Here is a 24,733-nt window from a genome sequence, read left to right on the forward strand (position 1 = left end):
ACAGAGAGATATCAATACATAGGTTTTAAGATTCTTACTAGTCAGATATATTCTTGGGCGGTGAATAGGGGGTGTTGAGTCCAGTTCACTGAGCAAGGAGTAGGTCTTGTCTATTACATATTGGGTTTATGGAACGGTATCTGAGCTAATTTAAAACCCTTGTTTTATGCATCACCCCACCTCACCTTTCCCGTTAAGCAACCATAGTGTGTTTTCTAAATGTGTGACTCTGTTCTGTTTTGTAATTCAGTTTAAGGGTAGCGGTTTTTACAGTCCCTCTATAAGTGATATCTTATGATAAGTGTCTTTTTCTGTGTGACTTATTTCACTTAGAATCGTCGTACCTAAATCCACTCATCATGCTGCTCCTAGCCTTATGACGTTGATTTCATGGCTGAGTGATATTCCATTGTACATAAGGACCACAACTTCTTTATCCATTCTCCTCTTTCCTGGGATGTTTCAGGTGTAACGAAGTGGAGGTTCTTGTCAACAGAGCAGCCCTAAACTTTGGGGTGCCTGTGTCTTGCTGATTTTTAGTTTTCCCAATTTATACGCCCATGAGTGGAAGTGCCCTATGCTCTCTAAGCTGAGTTTTTTAGATGTTTCAGGACACACCGTACACTTCTCCAGAGTGACTGTTGGCAATTTACATCCCGCCCATCAGCGTAGCAAGGCTCCCATTTCTCCATGGCCTGTCCTGCATTTCTGGTTTTGACAGTTTATTCAGCATGGCTCTTTTGACCGATGGGAAGCGAGACTTCTTTGTAGCGCTGATTTGCCTTTCCAGGTTGCTTGGTTGGCCAAAAAGGGCGTATGCGTTTTTTCCTGAATATATTCAGGAAAAAACGCATACGCCCTTTTTGGCCAAGGGCATCATTGTCGAGGTTTTGCCGCTTTTCCTGTGCTTTAAAGGCGATTCGAATCTACCTCCTGAAATCTGTTTCCTGCAATTCTGCCTTGCTTTCAAATCCTCTTCGTTGCCTTCCCTCCATATATTTGTGGACGAGAGTTATCATTTCTAACTCTGCAGGTTTGTGAATTGCAGTGCCCCTGAGCTCCATTTTTCAACTCGCTTTCTTGGGAGCTGGCCGCAAAAGCGCAGGATTGCTTCAGGCCCTATTCTGGCTCCGGGCGGCAGGCTGAGCCTGTGGTTGATTCTTCTTCCTGATGGGAAAATAGAGTGACCTGTGCCTGTCCCAACACCTAGAGCTAGTCTCTCATTGGTTCCCCCTCTTCCCGTTCATCCTCAGGACAAATTGCAACCTGTACGGAACAGGAGGTTAAAGGTGCTGATTCTCCAAGGAGGGAGATTGCTAGTAAAGCGGCTGGAATGGCGAACCGGAGCACAAGGAGATGAGAAATGAGGTGCGTTTTAGAAACCTTTCCCGGTCACACGGTGTACCATCTTCTGGGTTTCTCATGCATGTTTTCGATGTAGGAAGATGCCCTTGAACCTGGAGATTTGGGACCCATGGGATGGGTACCACGCCGTATTACTTTAAAGGGTCTGCGTTAGCTCACCCAACCTCACCAAACCTCTCAGCCCCAAGAGTGTCCACCCTTATGTCTCAATCAGCTGTGGGTCTAGATATGGTCAATCCAGGTGGCATTGCAGCCCCTGAACGAATTTTGTAAGCATTTCTCTCTCTTTCACTGTCTTTGTTTCACGGGTTTTTAAAAGTAATTGATTTTTAGAATGGGGTTTAGCTGCTTTGCACTGCTGTGTTTATGCCGCTTTACACCCACTTGACTCACTTACAGAGAGATATCAATACATAGGTTTTAAGATTCTTACTAGTCAGATATATTCTTGGGCGGTGAATAGGGTGTGTTGAGTCCAGTTCACTGAACAAGGAGTAGGTCTTCTCTATTACATATTGGGTTTATGGAACGGTATCTGAGCTAATTTGAAACCCTTGTTTTATGCATCACCCCAACTCACCTTTCCCGTTAAGCAGCCATAGTGTGTTTTCTAAATGTGTGACTCTGTTCTGTTTTGTAATTCAGTTCAAGGGTAGCGGTTTTTACATTCCCTCTATAAGTGATATCTTATGATAAGTGTCTTTTTGTGTGACTTATTTCACTTAGAATCGTCGTACCTAAATCCACTCATCATGCTGCTCCTAGCCTTATGACGTTGATTTCATGGCTGAGTGATATTCCATTGTACATGAGGACCACAACTTCTTTATCCATTCTTCTCTTTCCTGGGATGTTTCACGTGTAACGAAGTGGAGGTTCTTGTCAACAGAGCAGCCCTAAACTTTGGGGTGCCTGTGTCTTGCTGATTTTTAGTTTTCCCAATTTATACGCCCATGAGTGGAAGTGCCCTATGCTCTCTAAGCTGAGTTTTTTAGATGTTTCAGGACACACCGTACACTTCTCCAGAGTGACTGTTGGCAATTTACAGCCCGCCCATCAGCGTAGCAAGGCTCCCATTTCTCCATGGCCTGTCCTGCATTTCTGGTTTTGACAGTTTATTCAGCATGGCTCTTTTGACCGATGGGAAGCGAGACTTCTTTGTAGCGCTGATTTGCCTTTCCAGGTTGCTTGGTTGGCCAAAAAGGGCGTATGCGTTTTTTCCTGAATATATTCAGGAAAAAACGCATACGCCCTTTTTGGCCAAGGGCATCATTGTCGAGGTTTTGCCGCTTTTCCTGTGCTTTAAAGGCGATTCGAATCTACCTCCTGAAATCTGTTTCCTGCAATTCTGCCTTGCTTTCAAATCCTCTTCGTTGCCTTCCCTCAATATATTTGTGGACGAGAGTTATCATTTCTAACTCTGCAGGTTTGTGAATTGCAGTGCCCCTGAGCTCCATTTTTCAACTCGCTTTCTTGGGAGCTGGCCGCAAAAGCGCAGGATTGCTTCAGGCCCTATTCTGGCTCCGGGCGGCAGGCTGAGCCTGTGGTTGATTCTTCTTCCTGATGGGAAAATAGAGTGACCTGTGCCTGTCCCAACACCTAGAGCTAGTCTCTCATTGGTTCCCCCTCTTCCCGTTCATCCTCAGGACAAATTGCAACCTGTACGGAACAGGAGGTTAAAGGTGCTGATTCTCCAAGGAGGGAGATTGCTAGTAAAGCGGCTGGAATGGCGAACCGGAGCACAAGGAGATGAGAAATGAGGTGCGTTTTAGAAACCTTTCCCGGTCACACGGTGTACCATCTTCTGGGTTTCTCATGCATGTTTTCGATGTAGGAAGATGCCCTTGAACCTGGAGATTTGGGACCCATGGGATGGGTACCACGCCGTATTACTTTAAAGGGTCTGCGTTAGCTCACCCAACCTCACCAAACCTCTCAGCCCCAAGAGTGTCCACCCTTATGTCTCAATCAGCTGTGGGTCTAAATATGGTCAATCCAGGTGGCATCGCAGCCCCTGAACGAATTTTGTAACAATTTCTCTTTCTTTCACTGTCTTTGTTTCACGGGTTTTTAAAAGTAATTGATTTTTATAATGGGGTTTAGCTGCTTTGCACTGCTGTGTTTATGCCGCTTTACACCCACTTGACTCACTTACAGAGAGATATCAATACATAGGTTTTAAGATTCTTACTAGTCAGATATATTCTTGGGCGGTGAATAGGGGGTGTTGAGTCCAGTTCACTGAGCAAGGAGTAGGTCTTGTCTATTACATATTGGGTTTATGGAACGGTATCTGAGCTAATTTGAAACCCTTGTTTTATGCATCACCCCACCTCACCTTTCCCGTTAAGCAGCCATAGTGTGTTTTCTAAACGTGCGACTCTGTTCTGTTTTGTAATTCAGTTCAAGGGTAGCGGTTTTTACAGTCCCTCTATAAGTGATATCTTATGATAAGTGTCTTTTTCTGTGTGACTTATTTCACTTAGAATCGTCGTACCTAAATCCACTCATCATGCTGCTCCTAGCCTTATGACGTTGATTTCATGGCTGAGTGATATTCCATTGTACATAAGGACCACAACTTCTTTATCCAATCTTCTCTTTCCTGGGATATTTCAGGTGTAACGAAGTGGAGGTTCTTGTCAACAGAGCAGCCCTAAATTTTGGGGTGCCTGTGTCTTGCTGATTTTTAGTTTTCCCAATGTATACGCCCATGAGTGGAAGTGCCCTATGCTCTCTAAGCTGAGTTTTTTAGATGTTTCAGGACACACCGTACACTTCTCCAGAGTGGCTGTTGGCAATTTACAGCCCGCCCATCAGCGTGGCAAGGCTCCCATTTCTCCATGGCCTGTCCTGCATTTCTGGTTTTGACACTTTATTCAGCATGGCCCTTTTGACCGATGGGAAGAGAGACTTCTTTGTAGCGCTGATTTGCCTTTCCAGGTTGCTTGGTTGGCCAAAAAGGGCGTATGCGTTTTTTCCTGAATATATTCAGGAAAAAACGCATACGCCCTTTTTGGCCAAGGGCATCATTGTCGAGGTTTTGCCGCTTTTCCTGTGCTTTAAAGGCGATTCGAATCTACCTCCTGAAATCTGTTTCCTGCAATTCTGCCTTGCTTTCAAATCCTCTTCGTTGCCTTCCCTCCATATATTTGTGGACGAGAGTTATCATTTCTAACTCTGCAGGTTTGTGAATTGCAGTGCCCCTGAGCTCCATTTTTCAACTCGCTTTCTTGGGAGCTGGCCGCAAAAGCGCAGGATTGCTTCAGGCCCTATTCTGGCTCCGGGCGGCAGGCTGAGCCTGTGGTTGATTCTTCTTCCTGATGGGAAAATAGAGTGGCCTTTGCCTGTCCCAACACCTAGAGCTAGTCTCTCATTGGTTCCCCCTCTTCCCGTTCATCCTCAGGACAAATTGCAACCTGTACGGAACAGGAGGTTACAGGTTCTGATTCTCCAAGGAGGGAGATTGCTAGTAAAGCGGCTGGAATGGCGAACCGGAGCACAAGGAGATGAGAAATGAGGTGCGTTTTAGAAACCTTTCCCGGTCACACGGTGTACCATCTTCTGGGTTTCTCATGCATGTTTTCGATGTAGGAAGATGCCCTTGAACCTGGAGATTTGGGACACATGGGATGGGTACCACGCCGTATTACTTTAAAGCGTCTGCGTTAGCTCACCCAACCTCACCAAACCTCTCAGCCCCAAGAGTGTCCACCCTTATGTCTCAATCAGCTGTGGGTCTAGATATGGTCAATCCAGGTGGCATCGCAGCCCCTGAACGAATTTTGTAAGCATTTCTCTCTCTTTCACTGTCTTTGTTTCACGGGTTTTTAAAAGTAATTGATTTTTAGAATGGGGTTTAGCTGCTTTGCACTGCTGTGTTTATGCCGCTTTACACCCACTTGACTCACTTACAGAGAGATATCAATACATAGGTTTTAAGATTCTTACTAGTCAGATATATTCTTGGGCGGTGAATAGGGTGTGTTGAGTCCAGTTCACTGAACAAGGAGTAGGTCTTCTCTATTACATATTGGGTTTATGGAACGGTATCTGAGCTAATTTGAAACCCTTGTTTTATGCATCACCCCAACTCACCTTTCCCGTTAAGCAGCCATAGTGTGTTTTCTAAATGTGTGACTCTGTTCTGTTTTGTAATTCAGTTCAAGGGTAGCGGTTTTTACATTCCCTCTATAAGTGATATCTTATGATAAGTGTCTTTCTGTGTGACTTATTTCACTTAGAATCGTCGTACCTAAATCCACTCATCATGCTGCTCCTAGCCTTATGACGTTGATTTCATGGCTGAGTGATATTCCATTGTACATGAGGACCACAACTTCTTTATCCATTCTTCTCTTTCCTGGGATGTTTCACGTGTAACGAAGTGGAGGTTCTTGTCAACAGAGCAGCCCTAAACTTTGGGGTGCCTGTGTCTTGCTGATTTTTAGTTTTCCCAATGTATACGCCCATGAGTGGAAGTGCCCTATGCTCTCTAAGCTGAGTTTTTTAGATGTTTCAGGACACACCGTACACTTCTCCAGAGTGACTGTTGGCAATTTACAGCCCGCCCATCAGCGTAGCAAGGCTCCCATTTCTCCATGGCCTGTCCTGCATTTCTGGTTTTGACAGTTTATTCAGCATGGCTCTTTTGACCGATGGGAAGCGAGACTTCTTTGTAGCGCTGATTTGCCTTTCCAGGTTGCTTGGTTGGCCAAAAAGGGCGTATGCGTTTTTTCCTGAATATATTCAGGAAAAAACGCATACGCCCTTTTTGGCCAAGGGCATCATTGTCGAGGTTTTGCCGCTTTTCCTGTGCTTTAAAGGCGATTCGAATCTACCTCCTGAAATCTGTTTCCTGCAATTCTGCCTTGCTTTCAAATCCTCTTCGTTGCCTTCCCTCAATATATTTGTGGACGAGAGTTATCATTTCTAACTCTGCAGGTTTGTGAATTGCAGTGCCCCTGAGCTCCATTTTTCAACTCGCTTTCTTGGGAGCTGGCCGCAAAAGCGCAGGATTGCTTCAGGCCCTATTCTGGCTCCGGGCGGCAGGCTGAGCCTGTGGTTGATTCTTCTTCCTGATGGGAAAATAGAGTGACCTGTGCCTGTCCCAACACCTAGAGCTAGTCTCTCATTGGTTCCCCCTCTTCCCGTTCATCCTCAGGACAAATTGCAACCTGTACGGAACAGGAGGTTAAAGGTGCTGATTCTCCAAGGAGGGAGATTGCTAGTAAAGCGGCTGGAATGGCGAACCGGAGCACAAGGAGATGAGAAATGAGGTGCGTTTTAGAAACCTTTCCCGGTCACACGGTGTACCATCTTCTGGGTTTCTCATGCATGTTTTCGATGTAGGAAGATGCCCTTGAACCTGGAGATTTGGGACCCATGGGATGGGTACCACGCCGTATTACTTTAAAGGGTCTGCGTTAGCTCACCCAACCTCACCAAACCTCTCAGCCCCAAGAGTGTCCACCCTTATGTCTCAATCAGCTGTGGGTCTAGATATGGTCAATCCAGGTGGCATCGCAGCCCCTGAACGAATTTTGTAAGCATTTCTCTCTCTTTCACTGTCTTTGTTTCACGGGTTTTTAAAAGTAATTGATTTTTAGAATGGGGTTTAGCTGCTTTGCACTGCTGTGTTTATGCCGCTTTACACCCACTTGACTCACTTACAGAGAGATATCAATACATAGGTTTTAAGATTCTTACTAGTCAGATATATTCTTGGGCGGTGAATAGGGTGTGTTGAGTCCAGTTCACTGAACAAGGAGTAGGTCTTCTCTATTACATATTGGGTTTATGGAACGGTATCTGAGCTAATTTGAAACCCTTGTTTTATGCATCACCCCAACTCACCTTTCCCGTTAAGCAGCCATAGTGTGTTTTCTAAATGTGTGACTCTGTTCTGTTTTGTAATTCAGTTCACGGGTATCGGTTTTTACATTCCCTCTATAAGTGATATCTTATGATAAGTGTCTTTTTCTGTGTGACTTATTTCACTTAGAATCGTCGTACCTAAATCCACTCATCATGCTGCTCCTAGCCTTATGACGTTGATTTCATGGCTGAGTGATATTCCATTGTACATGAGGACCACAACTTCTTTATCCATTCTTCTCTTTCCTGGGATATTTCAGGTGTAACGAAGTGGAGGTTCTTGTCAACAGAGCAGCCATAAACTTTGGGGTGCCTGTTTCTTGCTGATTTTTAGTTTTCCCAATTTATACGCCCATGAGTGGAAGTGCCCTATGCTCTCTAAGCTGAGTTTTTTAGATGTTTCAGGACACACCGTACACTTCTCCAGAGTGACTGTTGGCAATTTACATCCCGCCCATCAGCGTAGCAAGGCTCCCATTTCTCCATGGCCTGTCCTGCATTTCTGGTTTTGACACTTTATTCAGCATGGCCCTTTTGACCGATGGGAAGCGAGACTTCTTTGTAGCGCTGATTTGCCTTTCCAGGTTGCTTGGTTGGCCAAAAAGGGCGTATGCGTTTTTTCCTGAATATATTCAGGAAAAAACGCATACGCCCTTTTTGGCCAAGGGCATCATTGTCGAGGTTTTGCCGCTTTTCCTGTGCTTTAAAGGCGATTCGAATCTACCTCCTGAAATCTGTTTCCTGCAATTCTGCCTTGCTTTCAAATCCTCTTCGTTGCCTTCCCTCCATATATTTGTGGACGAGAGTTATCATTTCTAACTCTGCAGGTTTGTGAATTGCAGTGCCCCTGAGCTCCATTTTTCAACTCGCTTTCTTGGGAGCTGGCCGCAAAAGCGCAGGATTGCTTCAGGCCCTATTCTGGCTCCGGGCGGCAGGCTGAGCCTGTGGTTGATTCTTCTTCCTGATGGGAAAATAGAGTGACCTGTGCCTGTCCCAACACCTAGAGCTAGTCTCTCATTGGTTCCCCCTCTTCCCGTTCATCCTCAGGACAAATTGCAACCTGTACGGAACAGGAGGTTAAAGGTGCTGATTCTCCAAGGAGGGAGATTGCTAGTAAAGCGGCTGGAATGGCGAACCGGAGCACAAGGAGATGAGAAATGAGGTGCGTTTTAGAAACCTTTCCCGATCACACGGTGTACCATCTTCTGGGTTTCTCATGCATGTTTTCGATGTAGGAAGATGCCCTTGAACCTGGAGATTTGGGACCCATGGGATGGGTACCACGCCGTATTACTTTACAGGGTCTGCGTTAGCTCACCCAACCTCACCAAACCTCTCAGCCCCAAGAGTGTCCACCCTTATGTCTCAATCAGCTGTGGGTCTAGATATGGTCAATCCAGGTGGCATCGCAGCCCCTGGACGAATTTTGTAAGAATTTCTCTCTCTTTCACTGTCTTTGTTTCACGGGTTTTTAAAAGTAATTGATTTTTATAATGGGGTTTAGCTGCTTTGCACTGCTGTGTTTATGCCGCTTTACACCCACTTGACTCACTTACAGAGAGATATCAATACATAGGTTTTAAGATTCTTACTAGTCAGATATATTCTTGGGCGGTGAATAGGGGGTGTTGAGTCCAGTTCACTGAGCAAGGAGAAGGTCTTGTCTATTACATATTGGGCTTATGGAACGGTATCTGAGCTAATTTGAAACCCTTGTTTTATGCATCACCCCACCTCACCTTTCCCGTTAAGCAGCCATAGTGTGTTTTCTAAACGTGCGACTCTGTTCTGTTTTGTAATTCAGTTCAAGGGTAGCGGTTTTTACAGTCCCTCTATAAGTGATATCTTATGATAAGTGTCTTTTTCTGTGTGACTTATTTCACTTAGAATCGTCGTACCTAAATCCACTCATCATGCTGCTCCTAGCCTTATGACGTTGATTTCATGGCTGAGTGATATTCCATTGTACATGAGGACCACAACTTCTTTATCCAATCTTCTCATTCCTGGGATATTTCAGGTGTAACGAAGTGGAGGTTCTTGTCAACAGAGCAGCCCTAAATTTTTGGGTGCCTGTGTCTTGCTGATTTTTAGTTTTCCCAATTTATACGCCCATGAGTGGAAGTGCCCTATGTTCTCTAAGCTGAGTTTTTTTAGATGTTTCAGGACACACCGTACACTTCTCCAGAGTGACTGTTGGCAATTTACAGCCCGCCCATCAGCGTAGCAAGGCTCCCATTTCTCCATGGCCTGTCCTGCATTTCTGGTTTTGACACTTTATTCAGCATGGCCCTTTTGACCGATGGGAAGCGAGACTTCTTTGTAGCGCTGATTTGCCTTTCCAGGTTGCTTGGTTGGCCAAAAAGGGCGTATGCGTTTTTTCCTGAATATATTCAGGAAAAAACGCATACGCCCTTTTTGGCCAAGGGCATCATTGTCGAGGTTTTGCCGCTTTTCCTGTGCTTTAAAGGCGATTCGAATCTACCTCCTGAAATCTGTTTCCTGCAATTCTGCCTTGCTTTCAAATCCTCTTCGTTGCCTTCCCTCCATATATTTGTGGACGAGAGTTATCATTTCTAACTCTGCAGGTTTGTGAATTGCAGTGCCCCTGAGCTCCATTTTTCAACTCGCTTTCTTGGGAGCTGGCCGCAAAAGCGCAGGATTGCTTCAGGCCCTATTCTGGCTCCGGGCGGCAGGCTGAGCCTGTGGTTGATTCTTCTTCCTGATGGGAAAATAGAGTGACCTGTGCCTGTCCCAACACCTAGAGCTAGTCTCTCATTGGTTCCCCCTCTTCCCGTTCATCCTCAGGACAAATTGCAACCTGTACGGAACAGGAGGTTAAAGGTGCTGATTCTCCAAGGAGGGAGATTGCTAGTAAAGCGGCTGGAATGGCGAACCGGAGCACAAGGAGATGAGAAATGAGGTGCGTTTTAGAAACCTTTCCCGGTCACACGGTGTACCATCTTCTGGGTTTCTCATGCATGTTTTCGATGTAGGAAGATGCCCTTGAACCTGGAGATTTGGGACCCATGGGATGGGTACCACGCCGTATTACTTTAAAGGGTCTGCGTTAGCTCACCCAACCTCACCAAACCTCTCAGCCCCAAGAGTGTCCACCCTTATGTCTCAATCAGCTGTGGGTCTAGATATGGTCAATCCAGGTGGCATCGCAGCCCCTGAACGAATTTTGTAAGCATTTCTCTCTCTTTCACTGTCTTTGTTTCACGGGTTTTTAAAAGTAATTGATTTTTATAATGGGGTTTAGCTGCTTTGCACTGCTGTGTTTATGCCGCTTTACACCCACTTGACTCACTTACAGAGAGATATCAATACATAGGTTTTAAGATTCTTACTAGTAAGATATATTCTTGGGCGGTGAATAGGGTGTGTTGAGTCCAGTTCACTGAGCAAGGAGTAGGTCTTGTCTATTACATATTGGGTTTATGGAACGGTATCTGAGCTAATTTGAAACCCTTGTTTTATGCATCACCCCACCTCACCTTTCCCGTTAAGCAGCCATAGTGTGTTTTCTAAATGTGTGACTCTGTTCTGTTTTGTAATTCAGTTCACGGGTAGCGGTTTTTACATTCCGTCTATAAGTGATATCTTATGATAAGTGTCTTTTTCTGTGTGATTTTTTTCACTTAGAATCGTCGTACCTAAATCCACTCATCATGCTCCTCCTAGCCTTATGACGTTGATTTCATGGCTGAGTGATATTCCATTGTACATAAGGACCACAACTTCTTTATCCATTCTTCTCTTTCCTGGGATATTTCAGGTGTAACGAAGTGGAGGTTCTTGTCAACAGAGCAGCCCTAAAGTTTGGGGTGCCTGTGTCTTGCTGATTTTTAGTTTTCCCAGTGTATACGCCCATGAGTGGAAGTGCCCTATGCTCTCTAAGCTGAGTTTCTTAGATGTTTCAGGACACACCGTACACTTCTCCAGAGTGGCTGTTGGCAATTTACAGCCCGCCCATCAGTGTGAGAAGGCTCCCATTTCTCCATGGCCTGTCCTGCATTTCTGGTTTTGACACTTTATTCAGCATGGCCCTTTTGACCGATGGGAAGCGAGACTTCTTTGTAGCGCTGATTTGCCTTTCCAGGTTGCTTGGTTGGCCAAAAAGGGCGTATGCGTTTTTTCCTGAATATATTCAGGAAAAAACGCATACGCCCTTTTTGGCCAAGGGCATCATTGTCGAGGTTTTGCCGCTTTTCCTGTGCTTTAAAGGCGATTCGAATCTACCTCCTGAAATCTGTTTCCTGCAATTCTGCCTTGCTTTCAAATCCTCTTCGTTGCCTTCCCTCCATATATTTGTGGACGAGAGTTATCATTTCTAACTCTGCAGGTTTGTGAATTGCAGTGCCCCTGAGCTCCATTTTTCAACTCGCTTTCTTGGGAGCTGGCCGCCAAATCGCAGGATTGCTTCAGGCCCTATTCTGGCTCCGGGCGGCAGGCTGAGCCTGTGGTTAATTCTTCTTCCTGATGGGAAAATAGAGTGACCTGTGCCTGTCCCAACACCTAGAGCTAGTCTCTCATTGGTTCCCCCTCTTCCCGTTCATCCTCAGGACAAATTGCAACCTGTACGGAACAGGAGGTTAAAGGTGCTGATTCTCCAAGGAGGGAGATTGCTAGTAAAGCGGCTGGAATGGCGAACCGGAGCACAAGGAGATGAGAAATGAGGTGCGTTTTAGAAACCTTTCCCGATCACACGGTGTACCATCTTCTGGGTTTCTCATGCATGTTTTCGATGTAGGAAGATGCCCTTGAACCTGGAGATTTGGGACCCATGGGATGGGTACCACGCCGTATTACTTTACAGGGTCTGCGTTAGCTCACCCAACCTCACCAAACCTCTCAGCCCCAAGAGTGTCCACCCTTATGTCTCAATCAGCTGTGGGTCTAGATATGGTCAATCCAGGTGGCATCGCAGCCCCTGGACGAATTTTGTAAGCATTTCTCTCTCTTTCACTGTCTTTGTTTCACGGGTTTTTAAAAGTAATTGATTTTTATAATGGGGTTTAGCTGCTTTGCACTGCTGTGTTTATGCCGCTTTACACCCACTTGACTCAGTTACAGAGAGATATCAATACATAGGTTTTAAGATTCTTACTAGTCAGATATATTCTTGGGCGGTGAATAGGGGGTGTTGAGTCCAGTTCACTGAGCAAGGAGAAGGTCTTGTCTATTACATATTGGGCTTATGGAACGGTATGTGAGTTAATTTGAAACCCTTGTTTTATGCATCACCCCACCTCACCTTTCCCGTTAAGCAGCCATAGTGTGTTTTCTAAACGTGCGACTCTGTTCTGTATTGTAATTCAGTTCAAGGGTAGCGGTTTTTACATTCCGTCTATAAGTGATATCTTATGATAAGTGTCTTTTTCTGTGTGATTTATTTCACTTAGAATCGTCGTACCTAAATCCACTCATCATGCTGCTCCTAGCCTTATGACGTTGATTTCATGGCTGAGTGATATTCCATTGTACATAAGGACCACAACTTCTTTATCCATTCTTCTCTTTCCTGGGATATTTCAGGTGTAACGAAGTGGAGGTTCTTGTCAACAGAGCAGCCCTAAATTTGGGGTGCCTGTGTCTTGCTGATTTTTAGTTTTCCCAATTTATACGCCCATGAGTGTAAGTGCCCTATGCTCTCTAAGCTGAGTTTTTTAGATGTTTCAGGACACACCGTACACTTCTCCAGAGTGGCTGTTGGCAATTTACAGCCCGCTCATCAGCGTGGCAAGGCTCCCATTTCTCTATGGCCTGTCCTGCATTTCTGGTTTTGACACTTTATTCAGCATGGCCCTTTTGACCGATGGGAAGCGAGACTTCTTTGTAGCGCTGATTTGCCTTTCCAGGTTGCTTGGTTGGCCAAAAAGGGCGTATGCGTTTTTTCCTGAATATATTCAGGAAAAAACGCATACGCCCTTTTTGGCCAAGGGCATCATTGTCGAGGTTTTGCCGCTTTTCCTGTGCTTTAAAGGCGATTCGAATCTACCTCCTGAAATCTGTTTCCTGCAATTCTGCCTTGCTTTCAAATCCTCTTCGTTGCCTTCCCTCCATATATTTGTGGACGAGAGTTATCATTTCTAACTGTGCAGGTCTGTGAATTGCAGTGCCCCTGAGCTCCATTTTTCAACTCGCTTTCTTGGGAGCTGGCCGCAAAAGCGCAGGATTGCTTCAGGCCCTATTCTGGCTCCGGGCGGCAGGCTGAGCCTGTGGTTAATTCTTCTTCCTGATGGGAAAATAGAGTGACCTGTGCCTGTCCCAACACCTAGAGCTAGTCTCTCATTGGTTCCCCCTCTTCCCGTTCATCCTCAGGACAAATTGCAACCTGTACGGTACAGGAGGTTAAAGGTGCTGATTCTCCAAGGAGGGAGATTGCTAGTAAAGCGGCTGGAATGGCGAACCGGAGCACAAGGAGATGAGAAATGAGGTGCGTTTTAGAAACCTTTCCCGATCACACGGTGTACCATCTTCTGGGTTTCTCATGCATGTTTTCGATGTAGGAAGATGCCCTTGAACCTGGAGATTTGGGACCCATGGGATGGGTACCACGCCGTATTACTTTAAAGGGTCTGCGTTAGCTCACCCAACCTCACCAAACCTCTCAGCCCCAAGAGTGTCCACCCTTATGTCTCAATCAGCTGTGGGTCTAGATATGGTCAATCCAGGTGACATCGCAGCCCCTGGACGAATTTTGTAAGCATTTCTCTCTCTTTCACTGTCTTTGTTTCACGGGTTTTTAAAAGTAATTGGTTTTTAGAATGGGGTTTAGCTGCTTTGCACTGCTGTGTTTATGCCGCTTTACACCCACTTGACTCACTTACAGAGAGATATCAATACATAGGTTTTAAGATTCTTACTAGTCAGATATATTCTTGGGCGGTGAATAGGGTGTGTTGAGTCCAGTTCACTGAGCAAGGAGTAGGTCTTGTCTATTACATATTGGGCTTATGGAACGGTATCTGAGCTAATTTGAAACCCTTGTTTTATGCATCACCCCACCTCACCTTTCCCGTTAAGCAGCCATAGTGTGTTTTCTAAATGTGTGACTCTGTTCTGTTTTGTAATTCAGTTCACGGGTAGCGGTTTTTACATTCCGTCTATAAGTGATATCTTATGATAAGTGTCTTTTTCTGTGTGATTTTTTTCACTTAGAATCGTCGTACCTAAATCCACTCATCATGCTGCTCCTAGCCTTATGACGTTGATTTCATGGCTGAGTGATATTCCATTGTACATAAGGACCACAACTTCTTTATCCATTCTTCTCTTTCCTGGGATATTTCAGGTGTAACGAAGTGGAGGTTCTTGTCAACAGAGCAGCCCTAAAGTTTGGGGTGCCTGTGTCTTGCTGATTTTTAGTTTTCCCAGTGTATACGCCCATGAGTGGAAGTGCCCTATGCTCTCTAAGCTGAGTTTCTTAGATGTTTCAGGACACACCGTACACTTCTCCAGAGTGGCTGTTGGCAATTTACAGCCCGCCCATCAGTGTGAGAAGGCTCCCATTTCTCCATGGCCTGTCCTGCATTTCTGGTTTTGACACTTTATTCAGCATGGCCCTTTTGACCGATGGGAAGCGAGACTTCTTTGTAGCGCTGATTTGCCTTTCCAGGTTGCTTGGTTGGCCAAAAAGGGCGTATGCGTTTTTTCCTGAATATATTCAGGAAAAAACGCATACGCCCTTTTTGGCCAAGGGCATCATTGTCGAGGTTTTGCCGCTTTTCCTGTGCTTTAAAGGCGATTCGAATCTACCTCCTGAAATCTGTTTCCTGCAATTCTGCCTTGCTTTCAAATCCTCTTCGTTGCCTTCCCTCCATATATTTGTGGACGAGAGTTATCATTTCTAACTCTGCAGGTTTGTGAATTGCAGTGCCCCTGAGCTCCATTTTTCAACTCGCTTTCTTGGGAGCTGGCCGCAAAAGCGCAGGATTGCTTCAGGCCCTATTCTGGCTCCGGGCGGCAGGCTGAGCCTGTGGTTGATTCTTCTTCCTGATGGGAAAATAGAGTGGCCTGTGCCTGTCCCAACACCTAGAGCTAGTCTCTCATTGGTTCCCCCTCTTCCCGTTCATCCTCAGGACAAATTGCAACCTGTACGGAACAGGAGGTTAAAGGTGCTGATTCTCCAAGGAGGGAGATTGCTAGTAAAGCGGCTGGAATGGCGAACCGGAGCACAAGGAGATGAGAAATGAGGTGCGTTTTAGAAACCTTTCCCGGTCACACGGTGTACCATCTTCTGGGTTTCTCATGCATGTTTTCGATGTAGGAAGATGCCCTTGAACCTGGAGATTTGGGACCCATGGGATGGGTACCACGCCGTATTACTTTAAAGGGTCTGCGTTAGCTCACCCAACCTCACCAAACCTCTCAGCCCCAAGAGTGTCCACCCTTATGTCTCAATCAGCTGTGGGTCTAGATATGGTCAATCCAGGTGGCATCGCAGCCCCTGAACGAATTTTGTAAGCATTTCTCTCTCTTTCACTGTCTTTGTTTCACGGGTTTTTAAAAGTAATTGATTTTTAGAATGGGGTTTAGCTGCTTTGCACTGCTGTGTTTATGCCGCTTTACACCCACTTGACTCACTTACAGAGAGATATCAATACATAGGTTTTAAGATTCTTACTAGTCAGATATATTCTTGGGCGGTGAATAGGGGGTGTTGAGTCCAGTTCACTGAGCAAGGAGTAGGTCTTGTCTATTACATATTGGGTTTATGGAACGGTATCTGAGCTAATTTGAAACCCTTGTTTTATGCATCACCCCACCTCACCTTTCCCGTTAAGCAGCCATAGTGTGTTTTCTAAATGTGTGACTCTGTTCTGTTTTGTAATTCAGTTCACAGATAGCGGTTTTTACATTCCGTCTATAAGTGATATCTTATGATAAGTGTCTTTTTCTGTGTGATTTTTTTCACTTAGAATCGTCGTACCAAAATCCACTCATCATGCTGCTCCTAGCCTTATGACGTTGATTTCATGGCTGAGTGATATTCCATTGTACATAAGGACCACAACTTCTTTATCCATTCTTCTCTTTCCTGGGATATTTCAGGTGTAACGAAGTGGAGGTTCTTGTCAACAGAGCAGCCCTAAAGTTTGGGGTGCCTGTGTCTTGCTGATTTTTAGTTTTCCCAATGTATACGCCCATGAGTGGAAGTGCCCTATGCTCTCTAAGCTGAGTTTTTTAGATGTTTCAGGACACACCGTACACTTCTCCAGAGTGGCTGTTGGCAATTTACAGCCCGCCCATCAGTGTGACAAGGCTCCCATTTCTCCATGGCCTGTCCTGCATTTCTGGTTTTGACACTTTATTCAGCATGGCCCTTTTGACCGATGGGAAGCGAGACTTCTTTGTAGGGCTGATTTGCCTTTCCAGGTTGCTTGGTTGGCCAAAAAGGGCGTATGCGTTTTTTCCTGAATATATTCAGGAAAAAATGCATACGCCCTTTTTGGCCAAGGGCATCATTGTCGAGGTTTTGCCGCTTTTCCTGTGCTTTAAAGGCGATTCGAATCTACCTCCTGAAATCTGTTTCCTGCAATTCTGCCTTGCTTTCAAATCCTCTTCGTTGCCTTCCCTCCATATATTTGTGGACGAGAGTTATCATTTCTAACTCTGCAGGTTTGTGAATTGCAGTGCCCCTGAGCTCCATTTTTCAACTCGCTTTCTTGGGAGCTGGCCGCAAAAGCGCAGGATTGCTTCAGGCCCTATTCTGGCTCCGGGCGGCAGGCTGAGCCTGTGGTTGATTCTTCTTCCTGATGGGAAAATAGAGTGACCTGTGCCTGTCCCAACACCTAGAGCTAGTCTCTCATTGGTTCCCCCTCTTCCCGTTCATCCTCAGGACAAATTGCAACCTGTACGGAACAGGAGGTTAAAGGTGCTGATTCTCCAAGGAGGGAGATTGCTAGTAAAGCGGCTGGAATGGCGAACCGGAGCACAAGGAGATGAGAAATGAGGTGCGTTTTAGAAACCTTTCCCGGTCACACGGTGTACCATCTTCTGGGTTTCTCATGCATGTTTTCGATGTAGGAAGATGCCCTTGAACCTGGAGATTTGGGACCCATGGGATGGGTACCACGCCGTATTACTTTACAGGGTCTGCGTTAGCTCACCCAACCTCACCAAACCTCTCAGCCCCAAGAGTGTCCACCCTTATGTCTCAATCAGCTGTGGGTCTAGATATGGTCAATCCAGGTGACATCGCAGCCCCTGGACGAATTTTGTAAGAATTTCTCTCTCTTTCACTGTCTTTGTTTCACGGGTTTTTTAAAGTAATTGATTTTTATAATGGGGTTTAGCTGCTTTGCACTGCTGTGTTTATGCCGCTTTACACCCACTTGACTCACTTACAGAGAGATATCAATACATAGGTTTTAAGATTCTTACTAGTCAGATATATTCTTGGGCGGTGAGTAGGGTGTGTTGAGTCCAGTTCACTGAACAAGGAGTAGGTCTTCTCTATTACATATTGGGTTTATGGAACGGTATCTGAGCTAATTTGAAACCCTTGTTTTATGCATCACCCCACCTCACCTTTCCCGTTAAGCAGCCATAGTGTGTTTTCTAAATGTGTGACTCTGTTCTGTTTTGTAATTCAGTTCACAGATAGCGGTTTTTACATTCCCTCTATAAGTGATATCTTATCATAAGTGTCTTTTTCTGTGTGATTTTTTTCACTTAGAATCGTCGTACCTAAATCCACTCATCATGCTGCTCCTAGCCTTATGACGTTGATTTCATGGCTGAGTGATATTCCATTGTACATAAGGACCACAACTTCTTTATCCATTCTTCTCTTTCCTGGGATATTTCAGGTGTAACGAAGTGGAGGTTCTTGTCAACAGAGCAGCCCTAAAGTTTGGGGTGCCTGTGTCTTGCTGATTTTTAGTTTTCCCAATGTATACGCCCATGAGTGGAAGTGCCCTATGCTCTCTAAGCTGAGTTTTTTAGATGTTTCAGGACACACCGTACACTTCTCCAGAGTGGCTGTTGGCAATTTACAGCCCGCCCATCAGTGTGACAAGGCTCCCATTTCTCCATGGCCTGTCCTGCATTTCTGGTTTTGACACTTTATTCAGCATGGCCCTTTTGACCGATGGGAAACGAGACTTCTTTGTAGCGCTGATTTGCCTTTCCAGGTTGCTTGGTTGGCCAAAAAGGGCGTATGCGTTTTTTCCTGAATATATTCAGGAAAAAACGCATACGCCCTTTTTGGCCAAGGGCATCATTGTCGAGGTTTTGCCGCTTTTCCTGTGCTTTAAAGGCGATTCGAATCTACCTCCTGAAATCTGTTTCCTGCAATTCTGCCTTGCTTTCAAATCCTCTTCGTTGCCTTCCCTCCATATATTTGTGGACGAGAGTTATCACTTCTAAGTCTGCAGGTTTGTGAATTGCAGTGCCCCTGAGCTCCATTTTTCAACTCGCTTTCTTGGGAGCTGGCCGCAAAAGCGCAGGATTGCTTCAGGCCCTATTCTGGCTCCGGGCGGCAGGCTGAGCCTGTGGTTGATTCTTCTTCCTGATGGGAAAATAGAGTGGCCTGTGCCTGTCCCAACACCTAGAGCTAGTCTCTCATTGGTTCCCCCTCTTCCCGTTCATCCTCAGGACAAATTGCAACCTGTACGGAACAGGAGGTTAAAGGTGCTGATTCTCCAAGGAGGGAGATTGCTAGTAAAGCGGCTGGAATGGCGAACCGGAGCACAAGGAGATGAGAAATGAGGTGCGTTTTAGAAACCTTTCCCGGTCACACGGTGTACCATCTTCTGGGTTTCTCATGCATGTTTTCGATGTAGGAAGATGCCCTTGAACCTGGAGATTTGGGACCCATGGGATGGGTACCACGCCGTATTACTTTAAAGGGTCTGCCTTAGCTCACCCAACCTCACCAAACCTCTCAGCCCCAAGAGTGTCCACCCTTATGTCTCAATCAGCTGTGGGTCTAGATATGGTCAATCCAGGTGGCATCGCAGCCCCTGAACGAATTTTGTAAGCATTTCTCTCTCTTTCACTGTCTTTGTTTCACGGGTTTTTAAAAGTAATTGATTTTTAGAATGGGGTTTAGCTGCTTTGCACTGCTGTGTTTATGCCGCTTTACACCCACTTGACTCACTTACAGAGAGATATCAATACATAGGTTTTAAGATTCTTACTAGTCAGATATATTCTTGGGCGGTGAATAGGGTGTGTTGAGTCCAGTTCACTGAGCAAGGAGTAGGTCTTGTCTATTACATATTGGGTTTATGGAACGGTATCTGAGCTAATTTGAAACCCTTGTTTTATGCATCACCCCACCTCACCTTTCCCGTTAAGCAGCCATAGTGTGTTTTCTAAATGTGTGACTCTGTTCTGTTTTGTAATTCAGTTCACGGGTAGCGGTTTTTACATTCCCTCTATAAGTGATATCTTATGATAAGTGTCTTTTTCTGTGTGACTTATTTCACTTAGAATCGTCGTACATAAATCCACTCATCATGCTGCTCCTAGCCTTATGACGTTGATTTCATGGCTGAGTGATATTCCATTGTACATGAGGACCACAACTTCTTTAGCCATTCTTCTCTTTCCTGGGATGTTTCAGGTGTAACGAAGTGGAGGTTCTTGTCAACAGAGCAGCCCTAAATTTTGGGGTGCCTGTGTCTTGCTGATTTTTAGTTTTCCCAATTTATACGCCCATGAGTGGAAGTGCCCTATGTTCTCTAAGCTGAGTTTTTTTAGATGTTTCAGGACACACCGTACACTTCTCCAGAGTGACTGTTGGCAATTTACAGCCCGCCCATCAGCGTAGCAAGGCTCCCATTTCTCCATGGCCTGTCCTGCATTTCTGGTTTTGACACTTTATTCAGCATGGCCCTTTTGACCGATGGGAAGCGAGACTTCTTTGTAGCGCTGATTTGCCTTTCCAGGTTGCTTGGTTGGCCAAAAAGGGCGTATGCGTTTTTTCCTGAATATATTCAGGAAAAAACGCATACGCCCTTTTTGGCCAAGGGCATCATTGTCGAGGTTTTGCCGCTTTTCCTGTGCTTTAAAGGCGATTCGAATCTACCTCCTGAAATCTGTTTCCTGCAATTCTGCCTTGCTTTCAAATCCTCTTCGTTGCCTTCCCTCCATATATTTGTGGACGAGAGTTATCATTTCTAACTCTGCAGGTTTGTGAATTGCAGTGCCCCTGAGCTCCATTTTTCAACTCGCTTTCTTGGGAGCTGGCCGCAAAAGCGCAGGATTGCTTCAGGCCCTATTCTGGCTCCGGGCGGCAGGCTGAGCCTGTGGTTGATTCTTCTTCCTGATGGGAAAATAGAGTGACCTGTGCCTGTCCCAACACCTAGAGCTAGTCTCTCATTGGTTCCCCCTCTTCCCGTTCATCCTCAGGACAAATTGCAACCTGTACGGAACAGGAGGTTAAAGGTGCTGATTCTCCAAGGAGGGAGATTGCTAGTAAAGCGGCTGGAATGGCGAACCGGAGCACAAGGAGATGAGAAATGAGGTGCGTTTTAGAAACCTTTCCCGGTCACACGGTGTACCATCTTCTGGGTTTCTCATGCATGTTTTCGATGTAGGAAGATGCCCTTGAACCTGGAGATTTGGGACCCATGGGATGGGTACCACGCCGTATTACTTTAAAGGGTCTGCCTTAGCTCACCCAACCTCACCAAACCTCTCAGCCCCAAGAGTGTCCACCCTTATGTCTCAATCAGCTGTGGGTCTAGATATGGTCAATCCAGGTGGCATCGCAGCCCCTGAACGAATTTTGTAAGCATTTCTCTCTCTTTCACTGTCTTTGTTTCACGGGTTTTTAAAAGTAATTGATTTTTAGAATGGGGTTTAGCTGCTTTGCACTGCTGTGTTTATGCCGCTTTACACCCACTTGACTCACTTACAGAGAGATATCAATACATAGGTTTTAAGATTCTTACTAGTCAGATATATTCTTGGGCGGTGAATAGGGTGTGTTGAGTCCAGTTCACTGAGCAAGGAGTAGGTCTTGTCTATTACATATTGGGTTTATGGAACGGTATCTGAGCTAATTTGAAACCCTTGTTTTATGCATCACCCCACCTCACCTTTCCCGTTAAGCAGCCATAGTGTGTTTTCTAAATGTGTGACTCTGTTCTGTTTTGTAATTCAGTTCACGGGTAGCGGTTTTTACATTCCCTCTATAAGTGATATCTTATGATAAGTGTCTTTTTCTGTGTGACTTATTTCACTTAGAATCGTCGTACCTAAATCCACTCATCATGCTGCTCCTAGCCTTATGACGTTGATTTCATGGCTGAGTGATATTCCATTGTACATGAGGACCACAACTTCTTTAGCCATTCTTCTCTTTCCTGGGATGTTTCAGGTGTAACGAAGTGGAGGTTCTTGTCAACAGAGCAGCCCTAAATTTTGGGGTGCCTGTGTCTTGCTGATTTTTAGTTTTCCCAATTTATACGCCCATGAGTGGAAGTGCACTATGTTCTCTAAGCTGAGTTTTTTTAGATGTTTCAGGACACACCGTACACTTCTCCAGAGTGACTGTTGGCAATTTACAGCCCGCCCATCAGCGTAGCAAGGCTCCCATTTCTCCATGGCCTGTCCTGCATTTCTGGTTTTGACACTTTATTCAGCATGGCCCTTTTGACCGATGGGAAGCGAGACTTCTTTGTAGCGCTGATTTGCCTTTCCAGGTTGCTTGGTTGGCCAAAAAGGGCGTATGCGTTTTTTCCTGAATATATTCAGGAAAAAACGCATACGCCCTTTTTGGCCAAGGGCATCATTGTCGAGGTTTTGCCGCTTTTCCTGTGCTTTAAAGGCGATTCGAATCTACCTCCTGAAATCTGTTTCCTGCAATTCTGCCTTGCTTTCAAATCCTCTTCGTTGCCTTCCCTCCATATATTTGTGGACGAGAGTTATCATTTCTAACTCTGCAGGTTTGTGAATTGCAGTGCCCCTGAGCTCCATTTTTCAACTCGCTTTCTTGGGAGCTGGCCGCAAAAGCGCAGGATTGCTTCAGGCCCTATTCTGGCTCCGGGCGGCAGGCTGAGCCTGTGGTTGATTCTTCTTCCTGATGGGAAAATAGAGTGGCCTGTGCCTGTCCCAACACCTAGAGCTAGTCTCTCATTGGTTCCCCCTCTTCCCGTTCATCCTCAGGACAAATTGCAACCTGTACGGAACAGGAGGTTAAAGGTGCTGATTCTCCAAGGAGGGAGATTGCTAGTAAAGCGGCTGGAATGGCGAACCGGAGCACAAGGAGATGAGAAATGAGGTGCGTTTTAGAAACCTTTCCCGGTCACACGGTGTACCATCTTCTGGGTTTCTCATGCATGTTTTCGATGTAGGAAGATGCCCTTGAACCTGGAGATTTGGGACCCATGGGATGGGTACCACGCCGTATTACTTTAAAGGGTCTGCCTTAGCTCACCCAACCTCACCAAACCTCTCAGCCCCAAGAGTGTCCACCCTTATGTCTCAATCAGCTGTGGGTCTAGATATGGTCAATCCAGGTGGCATCGCAGCCCCTGAACGAATTTTGTAAGCATTTCTCTCTCTTTCACTGTCTTTGTTTCACGGGTTTTTAAAAGTAATTGATTTTTAGAATGGGGTTTAGCTGCTTTGCACTGCTGTGTTTATGCCGCTTTACACCCACTTGACTCACTTACAGAGAGATATCAATACATAGGTTTTAAGATTCTTACTAGTCAGATATATTCTTGGGCGGTGAATAGGGTGTGTTGAGTCCAGTTCACTGAGCAAGGAGTAGGTCTTCTCTATTACATATTGGGTTTATGGAACGGTATCTGAGCTAATTTGAAACCCTTGTTTTATGCATCACCCCACCTCACCTTTCCCGTTAAGCAGCCATAGTGTGTTTTCTAAATGTGTGACTCTGTTCTGTTTTGTAATTCAGTTCACGGGTAGCGGTTTTTACATTCCCTCTATAAGTGATATCTTATGATAAGTGTCTTTTTCTGTGTGACTTATTTCACTTAGAATCGTCGTACCTAAATCCACTCATCATGCTGCTCCTAGCCTTATGACGTTGATTTCATGGCTGAGTGATATTCCATTGTACATAAGGACCACAACTTCTTTAGCCATTCTCCTCTTTCCTGGGATGTTTCAGGTGTAACGAAGTGGAGGTTCTTGTCAACAGAGCAGCCCTAAATTTTGGGGTGCCTGTGTCTTGCTGATTTTTAGTTTTCCCAATTTATACGCCCATGAGTGGAAGTGCCCTATGTTCTCTAAGCTGAGTTTTTTTAGATGTTTCAGGACACACCGTACACTTCTCCAGAGTGACTGTTGGCAATTTACAGCCCGCCCATCAGCGTAGCAAGGCTCCCATTTCTCCATGGCCTGTCCTGCATTTCTGGTTTTGACACTTTATTCAGCATGGCCCTTTTGACCGATGGGAAGCGAGACTTCTTTGTAGCGCTGATTTGCCTTTCCAGGTTGCTTGGTTGGCCAAAAAGGGCGTATGCGTTTTTTCCTGAATATATTCAGGAAAAAACGCATACGCCCTTTTTGGCCAAGGGCATCATTGTCGAGGTTTTGCCGCTTTTCCTGTGCTTTAAAGGCGATTCGAATCTACCTCCTGAAATCTGTTTCCTGCAATTCTGCCTTGCTTTCAAATCCTCTTCGTTGCCTTCCCTCCATATATTTGTGGACGAGAGTTATCATTTCTAACTCTGCAGGTTTGTGAATTGCAGTGCCCCTGAGCTCCATTTTTCAACTCGCTTTCTTGGGAGCTGGCCGCAAAAGCGCAGGATTGCTTCAGGCCCTATTCTGGCTCCGGGCGGCAGGCTGAGCCTGTGGTTGATTCTTCTTCCTGATGGGAAAATAGAGTGGCCTGTGCCTGTCCCAACACCTAGAGCTAGTCTCTCATTGGTTCCCCCTCTTCCCGTTCATCCTCAGGACAAATTGCAACCTGTACGGAACAGGAGGTTAAAGGTGCTGATTCTCCAAGGAGGGAGATTGCTAGTAAAGCGGCTGGAATGGCGAACCGGAGCACAAGGAGATGAGAAATGAGGTGCGTTTTAGAAACCTTTCCCGGTCACACGGTGTACCATCTTCTGGGTTTCTCATGCATGTTTTCGATGTAGGAAGATGCCCTTGAACCTGGAGATTTGGGACCCATGGGATGGGTACCACGCCGTATTACTTTAAAGGGTCTGCCTTAGCTCACCCAACCTCACCAAACCTCTCAGCCCCAAGAGTGTCCACCCTTATGTCTCAATCAGCTGTGGGTCTAGATATGGTCAATCCAGGTGGCATCGCAGCCCCTGAACGAATTTTGTAAGCATTTCTCTCTCTTTCACTGTCTTTGTTTCACGGGTTTTTAAAAGTAATTGATTTTTAGAATGGGGTTTAGCTGCTTTGCACTGCTGTGTTTATGCCGCTTTACACCCACTTGACTCACTTACAGAGAGATATCAATACATAGGTTTTAAGATTCTTACTAGTCAGATATATTCTTGGGCGGTGAATAGGGTGTGTTGAGTCCAGTTCACTGAGC

Source organism: Balaenoptera ricei, chromosome 16 (assembly GCF_028023285.1).
Source record: "Balaenoptera ricei isolate mBalRic1 chromosome 16, mBalRic1.hap2, whole genome shotgun sequence".
In the NCBI taxonomy this organism is placed as follows: domain Eukaryota; kingdom Metazoa; phylum Chordata; class Mammalia; order Artiodactyla; family Balaenopteridae; genus Balaenoptera; species Balaenoptera ricei.